Consider the following 16,853-nt stretch of genomic DNA (forward strand, 5'->3'; position numbering starts at 1 on the left):
CTGCTCATGCTGCCACCACTACCTATCCTTTAAGTATACCACCAGCGGGCTGTAGTCTTTTTTTCCTAGTTGGTAATTTTGAAAGAGAATCTGATTGGTCCACCTGTCTTATTTATGGATGGGTTGCCTTTAGTCAGAAGCCTACCCCTTGTCTATCGGTGTGTGTGTGTGTGTGTGTGTGTGTGTGTGTGTGTGTGTGTGGTGGGGGGGCATAGGGATAGGGTGGACCAGTGGATGACTTACTTTATTCAGTTATATTGGCGATCTGCGAGCCATTTTCAAAAGAACTGAAAAGCACTAATGACACCCACATTCCTTCATTGGTCTGCCAAGTTGCTGTGGCTGGAATGCAGGGTACATGGGGCAGAGTAAGCAATCAGGCTGGTCATCTGGGAAGGAGCATGAGACTTAGGTCCCAGGGTCTTTGCCTGGGTCCCAGGGTCACAGAAAACCATTGTCTGTGAAGACAGATTGCCTGGTGAATCATCCATCTCTCACTGAAGGTGTGTGTCGTCTGGAGTCAAAGGAGGGGTCCTAGGCCGCCCAGACAGAGATGAGGTGGGGTGTCTTCCTTCCTGTCAAGGAGGCATGTGGGGCTGCAGCTCAGTAGCACCGTCTGCCACAAGAGTACTTTAACCCAATTTCCTAAGGAGGCTCTTTACTGGCAGGCTCCCAGCTGACCATCAGCTCAACTGTGTTTATATGTAGAAAGCTTTTCCATGTGTGTTCCACTCTCACCACAGTGAGGGTGGCTCCTGGTGTTACATCAGCATTAATTATAGATAGCAGCAAAGTACCCAAATGCTGCAAGTCTTATCTTTTTCCATCTCCCCTGCTGCCTTTGCTGTTTATCGGCTCGGCTGTGACTCTTTGTGAGGCCTTGACATTTCTAGCCTCTTGTGTGGCTCACTTCCGCTTCATTTCATCTGGTGTCAGTTCCCATCAGCACCTCCTCTCCCCAAACCACACTTTGCCTCTGTCCCTTTATACCGTGTCTCTTTTTCCTGGATACTATCTTCACACTCCTCTTCTGCCCCTCAGTGTCTTTCTCATTTTTTGTACTTCCTTCTCAGATCTTACTCATGCAGCCCCTCCCCCAACCCTTGGTTGGGGGGCGTGTTTTAGTATCATGGACATTATCTCTGACAGGGAGGGACTGAGTTGTGTATATGAAAATGAGAAATGGGTGTCCTCGAACTCCGAAACTGTCTTTCTTTTTTAGATGTTTAAAAACAATTTTATTCCTAGCAACGTATATCCAAGTTTGCTTCAGCTAGAAATATTATACCTAGGAAGCAAGGATGGGAATGAGGGAGGGATAGGAGAGCAGAAGAGTCTGAGAGGAATGGGCACATTTGTTCACTGCTGGGATGAGTTTGTAGGGAACGATAATTTCAGAGGCAGCATGCCAAGACCATTAAAAAACCTGAGAATTCTGGAACCTCTTTGATCTAGCAGTTCTACTTCTAAGAGTGTATCTTAAGGAAATAATCATGGGTCTCCCTAAAAGGTTTAGTTATAAGCATTGTTTGTAGTTACCAAAAAAATTTGAGGTGACTGAAATATCCAGCTGTTGGATGCTAGGTACCGTACATTCAGGGACACGTCATGTAGAAATTAAAATGATGCTGGGAGAGCATTTTTAAGGGCATGGGAAAATGTTATGTATGCTGATTTATCATAAAGCAGGACACTTAACCATATCTAGCTTTATTGTAGTGTAAAAAATTCAAGTAAAAAAAAAAAGGAAGAGTATCTTGCCTTTATCTGTAGTTCTCTTTGGGTGGAGAAAGATTGGGTAATTTTTTTCTTTTCACTTAATTATATTTTCGAAAATTTTTGTATTGAACGTAAATTTCTTTGGCACTCAGAAAGAAAACAATTACTTTGAAAACAAATGCTATTAACTTAGGCAGCTATCATAATATATGGGTTGAAAATTTAAGCTCTGTTACAAATGCCCCTGAAATGAATCAGAAAATGAATTCATATTTGTAACTGCATAAACATTAGACTTTAGGTCAAAGGGAGAATGTGAAAAAATTTGATGTATTCATTAATTGAAATCAGTTGACTGCAGGGCAATCATCACCTGATCTAAACATTTGACTTGGGGCTAGAATTATGGTTTTCTGACCCTTACTTTCTTACTAATAGCAGCAAGTAGCACAAAGATTCAGTGACAACTGTAGAGTTTGCCTTGCTTAATCTGCAACTCTTGCTTTGAAATTTCTCAGTTCTAGAAGGGGTGGGTCTGGGTGAACAGATGGCTGGTTTGGGCCCTGGGAAGGAGACTGACTCCTTCAGGGGGAGGGTGGGGGTAGGAGGAGCAAATGTGCTTACCTCTGGGATGTGTTCGAGTAAGTGCCACTGGCGCTCAAATCTGCTCCTTTTTTTTTTTCTTCCTGGAGACGGGTAGAGCCAGTTGTGTAAAGAGCTCTGCAATAAGCGGCTGTGCGAGAAGCAGTGAGTGTCATGGAGACAAGCTGAAAGGAACTGGCCTCTTGAGTCTGTCCCAAGCCCATCACAGTGCTGAGGTAAGACCCCTGGAATCCCAGCTTTGGGGGATAGAGAGGGCAGAATGCTTCCTGTCCTTTGGTGGTAGAAGCTCTCTTCTCTAGGACTGGAAGGCTCTATGCACTCAAGGGAACAGGAAAGAAAACAGGACTTTTCTTTCAGAAGAGAAGGAGCAGTCAAACCATCTGCTTCAACCTCAGCCCGTTAGGTGGCAAGGTCATTTGATGGCCCAAGAGTTTTTTTGTTTTTTTTTTTCAGAGTAGGCCCTTTTGTAATTTTGACAGGGAATTGTGTTTTCTCAATTGCTGCTGAAATTTGAACTCCAAAGGGAATGAATTCAGCCTCCAGGTAAGACTGTAATAGATTCAGGTGAATGCTTAACTTAGGTGCACCTGCTCTGGTCTGCAAGAAAAATTCAGGTCTTAGGAAACACGTACATACCCCACAACCCAAGGGAGGCAGTGACAGAAATTATGCAGGGAGGTTGTTGAAAAACATTCCACTAAGATCACTAAAACATTATTTTAATGACTTAGATATTTTTCTGATTATAAAGGTAATATGTGCTCACGGGACATTTGGAAAAATACTGATGTAGAAGAAAATTAAAACCTGTTCGAAACTTTACTCCTGTTAACAGTCCTTCAGGTGGTTTTTTATTAAGGTTATACTTTAGAGAACACTCAATTAGGCACCAGGAGAACGCAGCTCCAGTCTGGAGACTTTCTACAGCCAAATTGTAAATATTCAGGATTTTGTGACCTGGTTGTTACAGATTGTTAAAAACTGTTCCAATCAGCCACGATGGAAATATTTACACCAGAGAATCAGCAAATGCTGCAGACAGGGATTTTTGGTTTTGGCGAGCTGGTTTACCAGCATACCCTGGTTCCAGTGCTTGTTCTACCACCAGTAGTGTCTGAGACCATGGGGAGGACACTTCTGCATTTCTCCGGTTCCTCACTTGTGAACCTCGGTGCTCAATATCCATTTGTTGAATGAATAAATGATAGCAAAATTTCTGCCTTTATTATCTTGTAAGACGATTGTGAGACTCTCATAAGGTGGTGGAAGTGAAAATGCTTTGTTCACTGTGAAGCACCCTGTCCATGCAGGGAAGAAGTATAGCTGCTCAGCAAACCTCCGGTCTGTTGGGGGTGAGAAGTTAGCATTTCCCACTTTTTTGGCTCTTGCTCCTTGGGGATTCTGTGAATTACTGAATTACTGACACCCTTTCATAAAGGCAGATAAAACCCTCCATTTACTAATTGAAATCTGGGGCACATTTCCTTCCTGGAAAAGTCAAGAAGTCCTCAGAGAAGTGTGAAAAGGAAGTCCCAGCACTGCTCGATGTGAGGGCCAGGGCTAAAACCAGAGCTTTTGAATTGCAATCTCTAATGGACTGGGGAGGGGGTTGCTTCCTGCCAAATGTGAAATTCAAACAAAAGCCTCTTTATTCAAGGTCCTGCTGTCACGGCAGATTAGAGCTAATTAAATTAGCATAAAGGAACCCTAGCCTCTGCCCTTCTCTCTATTTTCTGAATCTCTTGGCTCCCTTTCCTACATCCTTACCTACTAGAAGAGGGATTTCCGAGGAGATGGGGCCTCAGTTGAGCACCGGTTTGGAGATTTGTAGACCCAGAAAAAGGTGGAAAGAACTGTACAGGCCATCTGTCCCACAGCCTTGTCATTAAATTGGGTCACACAGCTGGTGGTTATCAGTGCAAAGGCACATGCTTCTGGGTTGGAGCAGGGCAAGAGGTGGGCAGGCACCGAGGCATGCCTGGCCCTTTGCATGTGGTTGGCAAGGGGGTGTTGTGGATGGCCTCCAGCTGCCAGCCCTGCCTCTTTGCCATTCCCACCTCCTTGCCTGAGTCTGCAGCAAGAGTCCTAGTGTACATCTTGAGGTGACCCTCTAGGGGCTTGGAATGAAGTCAATGAGACTACTAAGTATGCTAAGAAGAGCTTACTCTGAGGACCATTTGGTACCTTTTTTTTTTCTTTTGCCTGGGCAGGCACCGGGAATTGAAACTGGGTCTCTGGCATGACAGGCAAGAACTCTGCCTGCTGAGCCACTGTGGCCCACGCTTTTGGTACATTTTTAAAAAAATATTTTTGTTCAGAAATCTTCACACATACACAGTCTATATATGGTATACAATCCATGGCTCACAGTAGCATCACATAGGCGTGTTTTCATCACCATGATCATTTTTAGAACATTTGTATCACTCCAGAAAAAGAAATAAAAAGAAAAAAGAAAAAGCTCATATATCCCATGCCCCTTATCCTTCCTTCTCATTGACCAGCAATATTTCCATCTACCCAATTTATTTTACCCCTCACCCCACCCCCCCCCATTGTTATTAATTTTTTGTTTTACTCATCTGTCCATACCCTGGATAAAAGGAGCATCAGACATAAGGTTTTCACAATCACACAGTCACATTGTAAAAGACCTTTAGGTATTTTTATTATGAGTGAGGAAAGGGAAGGGCATTTATTGAGCTCATGATTTTTCTAGGCACCAGACTTTGCATCTGTCTATTTTAGCTCATGTAATTCTGCAACAACCTAAAAAGGTAGGTATTTCTATCCCCATGGTGAAAGGAGAAAATTGAGTCTCCAAGAAGTGAAGAAGGTTTGCCCAAGATTTCATAGTTCATGAGCAACAGATATTTAAACTAAGCTTGTCTGTGACCTCTGCAGCTTCTCAAAGCCAGTAAGTGCTATTTCCAGCCAGTATTTGCCCACTTATTAGTTCCAAAATCCAGTTCCAACAAGCCAAGTCCCTCCCCTCAGGAACCATACTCCATCTCTTCAACTATGTAAACAGCTGCAATTCAAAGTGCTTGGATCTTTATGAAATGCTGCACTGTTCCTTTCAAATCAATTGGGCTCTTCCTTTTACAGTAAGGTAGCATCAGAGCTGGGAGGGTCCATGGAATCCTTTCCTGTAGACTTCTCATTCAACAGAGGGATCATTTGATGCCCCAAGCAGGTGAAGTGCAGGGCTGGTCAGTTCCAGGTCTCTCAGCTTATGGTAGGTAGAAAAGTAGGAGCCTTCTCACCATCCGGACTCTCAGAGCTCAGTGTAGGGGAACTGAGCTAGAGATTATTTCCCTGGTAAGTGGGATTTGGTTCAGTTCCACTTATTTACTGGAAAGCTTTCCGTGATCCTGGCCAAATATTCTAGCCTGTTTGGACAAGAGATTCCTACCCAGCCTTGGGCATACAGGTCTGCAAAGAATGGACAGGAACTTCCCTATATCAAGACTGGTTCTAACATTCTCTTTCCCATATGGCCGGTGACCATTCATCCCCAGCTTTTTATTTGAGAATTCCTAGAAGACATTATTTCTTAAATTGCCTTTTGTACCTCAGGGTTCCCAACTCCTCAAAATAGATTTGAGGGGCTCAACCTGCTAACTAGGGAACAAAGCAGCAATTGGGTGGGGCAGAACTGAGGGGAGAGGTAAGGATGGAGAGGTGACTGGGTGGCAGAGGGAGCAGTTTGTATAGGCACTGCTAAGTGGGTGTGGGTGTCTCAGCCGGTGGAGCTGGGATTGTCGGGGCAGCTGAATGTACAATTTCGTAGATATCCAAGAGGCATTTTCATCTGTTGCATATGATCAGCTTCAGGAGGTGGAAAGGCTCAGTTCAGCAGAACACTGTGAGAACGTGAATTGTTGTTTAACCTTAACTTCTCACATCCGAGGAAGTGGAGGCCCCAAAGGACTATGGCAGGTGTAGAACCAAACCACTCCGGTTGCAGAGAGAAGAATGTTCCTCGAAGCAGGCATAACCCCCTTCCTGCCTTAGCCCACTTCCTTCCTTCCAGTAACCTGGGAGTGAGAGGGTGCTGTAGCAATGGTGCCAGAGATCTCCTGCACTGCCAGCCCTTCACTCTTCTCCTTTCTGATCCTTCCTAGACAGAAAATATGCAGCTTTGTAAAATACCACTTTCCTGAGGCCACTCAGGACAATGGAAAAGGATCTTCTGTAACTGGCTAACAGGGTCAAAGGACAAGGAAGTTGTCCTTCCAGAGCAGCTCTGGACGTTGTCAGCACTAGGTTCTCTTGCTTCCCACGTTTAAGAGTACAAGATGGATTCTGGTATCCATCTGGCTGAGTATGAGATTTCTAGATGCCAGCACTTGGTATGGCCAGTCTTCTTAGTTTTAACTTGCTTGGTGGGTGTGTGGTAATATCTTATTGTGGTCTTATTTGCATTTCCCTAAAGAGTCATGATGTTGATCATCTTTGCATGTACTTATTTTTCATCTGCATATCCTCTTTGGCGAAGTTCAGATACATTGTCTGCCTCCCTTGAAAAAAAGAGTTTTGTTTGTTTTTTTATATTGTATATGAGTTCTTCGTACATTCTAGAAATAAGTTCTTTATTGGATATATGTTCTGCACATATTTTCTGTCAGTTGCTTGCTCATGGCAGGAGATAGAAACGAGTATACTAATAATTACAATTAAGTTGGATAAGGGTCGTGCACATGAGGTACAGAGGAAGGGCAGTAATCTTAGGATAAAAAGTCAGGGAAACTCTCTTGAGAAGGTCTGTAAACTGGGTCTTAAAGAAATAAGAAGTTAGCTAGGTGGGGAAGAGCAGTCTAGGTAGAAGTTTGCATCTGCAAAGACCTGGGGACATGAAATGCCATGGTACGTTCAGAGCTGCAAGTAATTTGACCAGGCTGGAGCATTGAGATTTTGGAGCAGAAGAGTGTGGAATGGAATTCCAGCTCCCCCAGTAACTGGCTGTACAACTTTAAAAAAATTTTTTAAGCTTTTTCCAATACTTGTATGTTTTCATAATTATAGAATACTATGAAAAAGGAATTTGACATTGATTTGGTGGGTGTATGGTTGCATGTCATTTTCTTAAATGTGTAGATCAGTATAGCCATCACTGCAGTCAAGTTAACTATTCCATCCCCACAAAGATCTAAGATCTCCTTCTTGTGACCCCTTTTTAGTCACACCCACCCACTTTCCCTGTTTTCCATTTCTGTAATTTCGTTATTTTGAGAATGTTATGTAAATACATTAGATTAGCTTTTTTCCCCCACTCATTATAAAACCTTTGAGGTACATACAGGTTGTGGCATGTATCAGTAGTTTGCTCTTTTTTATTACTAGGTAGTATTTCATAGTGTGGATGCACCACAGTTTAACTGTCTACCTATTGAATGATGTTTTGGTTGTTGACTATTACAAACAAAGCTGCTATGAACAATTGTGTACAGGTTTTTGTGGACATACATTTCCGTTTTACTAGAATAAGTGCCCAGGAATGTACTTGCTGCATTGTATGGTAGGTATATTTTTAGTTTTTTTTTAAGAAACTGCCAAATGATTTTCTGGAGTGGCTGTACTGTTTTACATTCCAGTAAACAATGTATGGAGATCCATTTTCTCTGCATCCTCAGCAGCATTTAATATCGTCACTATTTTAATTTTAGCTAATGTAAATTTAGTTGTTTGTTCTAATGGTACGTAGTGATATCTCATTGTGGTCTTAAGTTGCATTTCCCTAATGGCTAACTTTTTGACTCTTTGCCTTGCGGCTATTCAGGTCTGGCTGACTCAATCTAGAATCCATCTTGTACTCTTAAGTGTGGGAAGCAAGAGCATCTAGTGCTGACAACGTCCAGAGCTGTTCTGGAAGGACAACTTTCTTGTCCTTTGACCCTGTTAGCCAGTTACAGAAGATCCTTTTCCATTGCCCTGGGTGGCCTCAGGAAAGTGATATTTTACAGAGCTGCATATTTTTCCAGGGAGGAGTCTCTCACCCCCAGCCCACTGATGAGCAAACCATCTCTTTAAGTATTGTTTTTTTTGGACTCTACTGTGGGGTAAATTCTTTCTCTACCCTGCCACCTGGTGCCAGTGTGCCAATATCTGTAGTCATTGACAGCTGAGATGAAGAAATCTGTAGGGTGGTCCCAGAATAACTGTTTTCTTAAGGTTTGGGGGGTAGCTACTGTGTACTCAGGTCCTTCCCATGTGCACTATCTTCTACTCTTTCCACTTTGGATGGAGAGGCAGCTTTGAGGCCCTGGACAGAATAACAGCAGTTAACAATGAGAGCTCTCATTACATTCCAGGTACTAAGTGCTTTGTATGTATTAACTCATGAATAGCCACAACAAAGCTAAGAGGTAGGTACTATTAATATCCTCATTTTATAGATCTTGTCTTAGTTTCACAGCTGCTAAGATAAATATCATGTAATAAGGTGGCTTAAACAATGGAAATTTATTGGCTCATGGTTTTGAGGCTAGGAAAAGTCCAAAATCAAGGTGTCAACCAGGTGATGCTTTCTCTCTGAAGACTGTTGTGTTCTGGAATTGCTGCTGGCAGTTCTTGGGTCCTTGGTCCTTGGCTCTTCTGTCACATGACGTTGCATATAGCTGTGTATTTTCTTTTCTCTTCTAGGAAGAAAGGTCTCTAGTTTCTGGTTGTTCTCTTGACTTTTTAAAAATTTCATTCTGCTTATTAGGGACTCCAGTAATCTGGATTAAGGCCCAACCTGATTCACTTGTCATCCTCAAAATATCCTAGTTAAAATGAGTTCACACCCACAGGAGTGGATTAAGATTAAGTATTTCTTTTCCTGGGGGTACATAATTCAAACTACTCCATGTGGAGAAACCAAGGCAGAGAGAACTCTCATATATAGTAAGTGTCTGAGAACTTTGGGATTTGAACCCAGACAGTCTGATACCCAAGTGTGGAGTCTTAGCCATTGTGTGCTATTCCCTCTGTATGAGCGGACAGAACCTGGTGTGGCACACACCTTGCTGTGTGAACCCGAGGGTCCTCACCGTCTCCCCTTAGGAGCATATGGGATGAGGGGGAGGGTTTGCCATGAGCATTATCTGGGGCATGAGCACTTTGGGATGCTGAGATGGGAAATGGGATTGGTGGGACTGAGTGCTTTCCCAGGGGGCCCAGGAGTACCTTGGAGGCCTGCACTGGACAGGCCTGGTCACGTGTGGGTGAGGCTCAGGCTCTGAACCATTCCCTGGCAGTCTTGTGAAGGTTGTAGTTGTGTTCCCTGAGCCCTGCTCTGTCCACACACTGTGGGAGGAGCCAGGAAGATGTGCCGTGGGGCTCTGACCTTGGGGGGACAGCACATGGTCTCACTGGCCTCCAAATGCTTGACTTTCTGACTGTGCGGGAATAACCTTGACCTTGCACTTTAGGGACTTTCATCCCACTCTCCACCCCTGGCTACCAGGATGGCTGGGGAAAATTATAGGCTTTTTAGCCTGACAGGTCTGGTTCCCAGTTGCAGAACCAACACTCCTGCTGTGAGGCCTCTGTTTCCTCATTTTAAACAGGGTGATAATAATTTCTAGTTTTAGGTTGTTGAGAGGGTGAAGTAAAGTGCTGGGGGAAGTGTTAGTTCCCTCTGTTTCCTCTTTGCCTTTCCTCTTTCCAGGGATCCTTTGCAATCATAAACACCCAGCCATGGGACAGCACTGTATTGAAAGAAATGCAGGTGTGCCTTTTGCCCCAATCCAGTCAATGAAGAGTGTCTTGTCTCATTCAGCATTCAACCAACTTTTTAAATGATCATTTTTAAAAATTGAGCGTTTACTAAGTGCCAGTAGCTGCGCTTCACACTGCAAGCAAAAGAGCTGTGGTCCTGACTTCGTGGTGCATATTAACCAAATAGTACAAAAATCAAAATCACAAACTGTAGGGATTGCTGTGAACGTAGTGTTGCTCCACTGAGGAAACCAGTGGGGAAGGTTGGGTTGAATCCATTCTCCTTGTGCTGTGTCCTCACTACAAACGGACCCAAAGCCTAGCTGCCCCATGCTCCCACACACAGCCCACACAGGCCCGTCAGGCTACCCAGACCCATCAGCTGTTGCTGATTGCAGGAGACTTACACAAAGCTCAGAGCCCACACCCTACCAGCGGGGGTAATTGTGTGTGCTCCTGACTCACTTTATTACCTAACTGAACATGGTAGCCATTACTGTGGTTTTGATCATCACACAGTTTAGTTTTTTTTTTTTAACAACTATATTGATGTAAAATTCATATCTTATTTAAAGTGTACAATTCACTGACTTTTAGATTTATCAAGTTGTGCAACCATCACCACATCCAGTTTTAGAACATTTCTGTCGTGGTTGGCTCATCTTTCCATGCAAAAGGCAAGAGACAAGTTTAACTTTTTTTTTGTAATTTGCTCTATGCTCCCACAGGTGTGCCTCTCATTAATGAATTAATTCAATTAATATTTACTGAGAGCCTGTGGGAGCCCACAGCTGGGCTAGGTGCAAAAGGCAATAAAGAATTGTGAATATAATTAGCATCACTGAACTGTACACTTAGAAAGGAAAATGTTATTTTGCATATATGCTGCCACTATAAATTATTTTATTTTATTTTTAAAAGCGGGAATAAAGAGATAAATAAATGGAAATGTGACTGCTCTGAGAGAGATGACTGTCAAATGTCACTTACCTGTGTATACATAGAGGTCATGGCAACTTCAGGGCAGATGTTTGCTTTTTAACCCGTGACTCTTAACTGAGGACGAGGCAAGGGCCTGGCTTTCACAATGCACTGAATTTTGGGTGGTACACACAGAGGAGAATACACTCTCCAACTTCTGCAAACAGCACTAGGCTTTGGCAAGCCTGCATGCAAGCTCCTGGAGGACTGGAGAACCTGCGTGCTGCTTATAGTGCAAAGATCTGACAGGTGGAATTGGGGAAGAAAAGAGCATGAGCAAAGTCTGCACGGCGGGCTAAGGTGCTTTCAGGAAATGCTGGTGAATTAGGTGTAGGGGCACATTCCATAAAGTGAGGTGTTGCTTAGAGGCTGGGGAATGAGGTGGGAGCTGTCTTGTCTGCTAGACTGAGGAATTTGGACTTAATAGAGTAAAAGTGGAAGAAGCTATTGTAAGTCTCTGAGTGGGGGTTGATATATTCAGAGCTGCACATCAGAAGATTAATCTTGTATGAGGAGAGGGATGGGATGCAGGGGATGGGTTAGGAGGCTGTTAAAAGGAACTAATATTAGGTGATGTGGACCTGATTTGGGCAGGGGTGGTGGGGCAAGGAAAGAAGTTGATGGGAGGGAAAATTCTGCCAGGTGAGGGAAGAAAACCTCTCTGTCCCCAACCTCTCCCTCTGAGTTCCAGACTGGCCCCGTACATCTGTCTGCTGATTGCACGTCAGTCAGTCCTCAAACGCATCCTGTCCAAAGGGGGTTCATACATTCATTCATCCACACATGAATGGGGGCTCTGGATGGTTCCAAGGGGAAGGGAATGAGGGGATGGTGTGGGCGAGGACCAGAAGCAGACAGGAGGAAGTCTCAGGTTCCTTGATGTACCAGACACAGTTTTAGGTGCTGGCATAGTATTGATAAAAGAGAAAGATTCCTGCCCAGCCTACAGCATCTGTCCTGTTTGTGAGGAAAAGACCAGCCTGCTCTCCACAAGGCCTCCTCTGAGGGGTCTCTGGGTTGCTTGTGTTGGGTGCTGAGTTTTTGGCTAATGCTGGGATGAAACCTGTAGCCTGATTCATCCCTTGGCCACCATGTCACACGGACCCCTTTCTCTGTGCACCTGGGCCTCTGAAACGGGCCACTGAAAATGCCCTTAGGCAATAGAAACAGTTTATTCTGCAAAGAGCTTGACTGTTCTTCCTTCCCTGGGGCTCAATTTCCCTCCAATTTCTTAGCTTTTATCACCAGTGGTTTCCTTCAGTCACCTTCCGTCAGTAGAAGTCTGATTTGGTTCCATGATTCAGCCCTTGATAAAGGCAAGCTGTTTTGGCCCCGTCTCCTTTAAGCCCCAGGGGGAATTTGGACTCAATGTTTTCACTTGTCATTTTAGACTGTTTGCCAGAGTTTGCGGAAAAAGGCCTGTATTATTAGCTCTCTTGCCGGGAACAGCTGCTCCCTGCCAGGTGGTCATGTGAGACCTTTGAAAAGCCCCGAGCTACAAGGTCTGCAGCTCTCCTGGGCCCACTGGGTCAGGTGGGAAATGTGATCCTGCAGAAACTGCAGACAGCCAAGGAGGGCAGAAAAGCAGCTTGGAGGCACCGATCCTGGTCTCACCTAGGAATTCACAACAGCCCAGTGATAGTCCAGAGAGAGCAGGTTTCATCTTGGCACCTCTGTGGGGCCTGCTACTTTTAAGGTCTTTTAATCTTACAGTGCCCTCCCCCATATGATAAAAAGGAGGGCATTAATAATCGGTTTAGTAGTATTTAGAGATCTGTCGGTCCTTGCTGTGGACACTCGCTCGCTACTTGAAATAAACTGATTTTAATTTTCAGAATAAGCTTTTGAGATGGGATTTGTTATCTCCATTTTATGGATGAAAAAGCCCTAGGGAGTTCATGCAGATAGTAAAAGGCAGAGGTGGTATTCAAACCAAGGTTTACTGGCCAAAACCTCATGCTACTCCAAGGACACTGAGCTGCCAGACAGCACAATGTTGCCACCACCTCCCCCCTCCACCTTTGGTTATCACTGCAGTGCACTAGCTCCTCTGTCTCTCATTTTTTGTCTCTCCCCATTACTCTGTAAACATCTTCTGGAGCCTGGTATTCCAGTGGGGACTTGATCAGAGTTCAGTAGCAGTCAGGGCCGAGGTTAGTATTGTGGATAGAGGGGGCTGCAAGCCAGAGCAGGGATGAGGGAAGCTGATCTCTGGCACCTTCTTCTTTATTAATTGAAATGTCCCCCTTTCCTCTCTGCATGTCCCATCAAAGTCCTTTTGTGCCAGGGGTGCAACACTGGGCTTAGAGAAGACAATCTAATAATGCCACTTGCTTGCTTCGAAAACCTCTGCCAGTCCCAGTTTCTTGTAGGATAAACTGGTACTAGAAACAGTTTGTCTCTGGAGCAGACAACCCTGTCGAGTTCCATTTCCCATCACTGCAACACTCACACTCTCACTTGACCTCACAGCTTCTGACTACTCTTTGTGCCTTTGTGCTGCTGTTCTCTCTGTTAGGAAGGCTTTTCTTTGCCTGATAAACTCCTACTCATCCTTCAAAACCCTGAATGAACATCAGTTTTTCTGGCTGTCTGACAGTGTTGGTGCCTCCCTGATTCCTAGTTGGTGATGCCTTACGTGTTTTTGTACCTTTCAACTTACGAGTCTTTCTCAGTTTCTAAAGTCTCGGGAGCAGGGATTGCATCCTATTTATTTTTGACTCTCCTATACTTGGGGCAGACTTGTGTAATGAGTAATGAATAAAACTAGCCACTTATTAAAGTTTGAATCACAGATACCCCACTTTAACTGAAACGCTAGGCAGTAGGGGTGGGTGGATAGGCATTCAGACAGGGGTGATAGGCTAAGGCCTTGGAGCTACTGATTGATTGATGTGTGAGGTAGGCACTGTGCTAAGAGCATTATTACAAATGCGCCTCACATGTGAGAAAGAGGGTCTCAGTGGGATGAATAGCAGGTGGGAGACCTCACAGTTGGAGAGTGAAACTCATTGCCCTGATTCCCAGGGAGGGATGGGGAAAGGATGGGGGCTCTGGATGGTCCTAAGGGGAAGGGAATGAGGGGCTTGTGCAGGAGAGGAGCAGAGCAGATAGGAGAGAGTCTGAGGCAAACTTTCCTTCCTTCCTGTGTGTTCAGGGGCATCCGGCAGGCCCAGATTCTGCCAGACGGTACAACATAAGCTGGGGCGAATGGTGGGGCACAAATATGTACGTCATCCTCTGCCACTGTGTTTCCTGCCCCTTTAATTCCCCCTTCCCCTGTCCCTAAAGCTCATGAGAGGTGTAGGCAATAGAGCTTTTGAGTTGGTTGGATCTGAGTTTGAATTCTGGTTTCAGTCACTTTAATTGGTGTTTATGTAGCAGTGAGCAAAAATAATAGGGATGCTGTTTTTAGAGGGGTGCTGGTTTGCAGCTGTCATGTAGCCCAGAAAAGCCATTCTTGTGGGGGCAGACCTATTGTGTATTATGGGTGGGGCCTTTTGATTAAGTGGTTTCCATGCAGATGTGACTCTGCCCATTCAAGGTAGACCTTAGTCCACCTACTGGATTCCTTTAAGAGGGGGACATTTTGGAGAAAGCACAGATGCAAAATGAAAGAAAATGCCCCAGGAGATGCTAAACTAAGAGATGAAATTCAGTTTGCCCCCAGAGAAACTAAGAGAGGACCCACAGATGCTTAGAGAGGGAAAATGACCCAGGAAAGGCTAGACGGACACACAGGAGCTGAGAAAGCCATTTTGAGAACCAACCCAGGAGAGAAGGGCTGGCAGATGTCACCAGGTGCCTTCCCATGTGACGGAGAAACCCCAGATGCGAACATACTTTCTTGAGTGAAGGTATCCTTTTGTTGATGCCTCAATTTGGACATTTTTGTGGCTTTAGAATTGTAAATTTGTAACCTGATATGCCCCCTTTGTAAAAGCCAATCCATTTTTGGTATATTGCATTCCAGCAGCTTTAGCAAACTGAAACATTAGGGTTGCCAGGATTAGTGATGATCACGTTGTTGAAAACTTACTATGCACCAGGTAGGCATTGTGCTAAACAGTTTATAACCATTATCTGATTTATTCCACTTAATAACCTATCTTAGCAGGTAATATAGAGCTTCAGAAAGGTTAAGTTGCCTGAGGTCAGATAGCAAGTAATTCCAGTGGTGGATCCAGGTGGGCATCATTTTAACTACTATGCCAGTGGTCTCCAGTTCCTCCCCCAGTTTTCCTGATCCTAAGAATTACCTGCTCCTCTTGTTAAAAAGAGCAATTCCCAGTCCCTTTGTCAGATTCTGGTTCAACTGGGCTGGGGCGTGACTGGGGAACAGTGAACATAGCAGGCAACCCCAGGTGATATTAGGATAAGGAAACATCGTATTGTACTTTCCTGTCTGTAAGTTATGGCTCAGGGTTCCTTCCTCTACAAATATTAACTGTTAGTTTTATAGGAGTTGTTTGAAAGGATGCCTTACCCTGAAAAGATATTTTTAAAAGCTCCTTAGACCTTTTTATTAAAACAGGTTTTATTGAGATTCTTATACCATATTCACATACCATAAAGTCATCAGAAGTGTACAATCAATGGTTCACAGTATCATCACATAATTCATCTAGAAAGAAATAGATCTTTTTGGTAGGAATCAAGGGGAAGTAGATTCCAGATCAGTGAATCTGTACTCTCAAACTCTCAGCTCAGAACAATCTGCAAAGAGAATGATTGCCTCTAAGGTCCCTGTCGCTGGTGGTCAAGCAAGGGTATTGGTTGTGAAGGTCAGGCTGTTAGTTCCAGGCTGCAGTGGGCCTCCTTGCACTGAGGGCTTGCAGTGTGCTAATGTGTTAATGGTGTGCTAATGTGTTAACCCTCTCACTGAGGCCGAGGAGAATGGTTATGCAAAGGAAGGTTTGGACTCTGGGAGGGTAAGGAGTAAGGAGTTATTTTAGGGCCATCACTCCCCGCCTGGCATCTGGGTAACCTCGGAGCCAGACACTTGTAGACATGCCAGTAGTGCCCTGAAGCACTTCATTTTCCTCAGGGACTGATTGTCAGATGACTTTTTACCACTTATTGGCATTCTTGGGTCCTTGCTTTTAAATTGTGAAGGCCCTTCTTGTTGGCACATGTTATGAGTATAGTCACAAAAGGTTGTCCCAAAAGAGTCTGGAGAAAGGCTCTATCTACCTGATTCCCTTGCCCTTCTGTTTCCAACCTCAGCCTAGATGACAACACTCAGCAAAAGCTTTCCTATAGACTAAGAACAACCTGTAAAACCCTGTAAAAGTGGAAGGAAACCTACTTATACTTCAAATTTCTAAGATCCATGATTACCTTGAGTTAGGATCCATGGTAATAGTGCCATTTTTTAACACTCTTTGGTGAATGTTTTCTGCATCTTTTCTCATATAATCCTCTCAACAGCCCTAGCAGATAGATAATGCTATCCCTATTTTATGGGGAAATAAACTGAGGCCTGGAGAATTCAAGTAAGTTGTCCATGGCAACAGAGCTCTCAAACCTAGGTCTGTGTTACTCCCAAACTAGAACTCTCTACACCTATATCATTTTGGCCATATTGGAATAATAAGTCCTGCTTCTTTTGGTGAGAAAGGAATTTAGGATTTTCCTTCCTGATTGGCAATAAAAATCAAAGTATGAATAGGGTGCATGGGTGATTCAGTGGTAGAATCCTTCAACTTAACAACATAAAGACAAACAACTCTATTTAAAAATGGGCAGAAGAAATGGACAGATACTTTTTTAAAGAGGAAATACAGATGGCCTTACATGTGGGAGACCTGGGTTCGATTCCCGGACCATGCACCTAAAAACAAAAC

General features: G+C 44.1%; 1 protein-coding gene across 3 annotated transcripts in view; it reads left to right on the forward strand.

Annotated features, from left to right (window-relative positions):
- The window catches only part of ST6GAL1 (ST6 beta-galactoside alpha-2,6-sialyltransferase 1), a 152,924-nt gene that overhangs the window by 34,414 nt on the left and 101,657 nt on the right, over nt 1-16,853 (forward strand). For all 3 annotated transcript variants that reach the window (XM_077117846.1, XM_077117850.1, XM_077117847.1), the window contains exon 2: nt 2,412-2,537. The gene's annotated coding sequence lies outside the window, so the exon portion shown is untranslated. The remainder of the gene's footprint in view (nt 1-2,411; nt 2,538-16,853) is intronic.

The sequence above is a fragment of the Tamandua tetradactyla genome, chromosome 10, assembly GCF_023851605.1.
Source record: "Tamandua tetradactyla isolate mTamTet1 chromosome 10, mTamTet1.pri, whole genome shotgun sequence".
Lineage (NCBI taxonomy): Eukaryota > Metazoa > Chordata > Mammalia > Pilosa > Myrmecophagidae > Tamandua > Tamandua tetradactyla.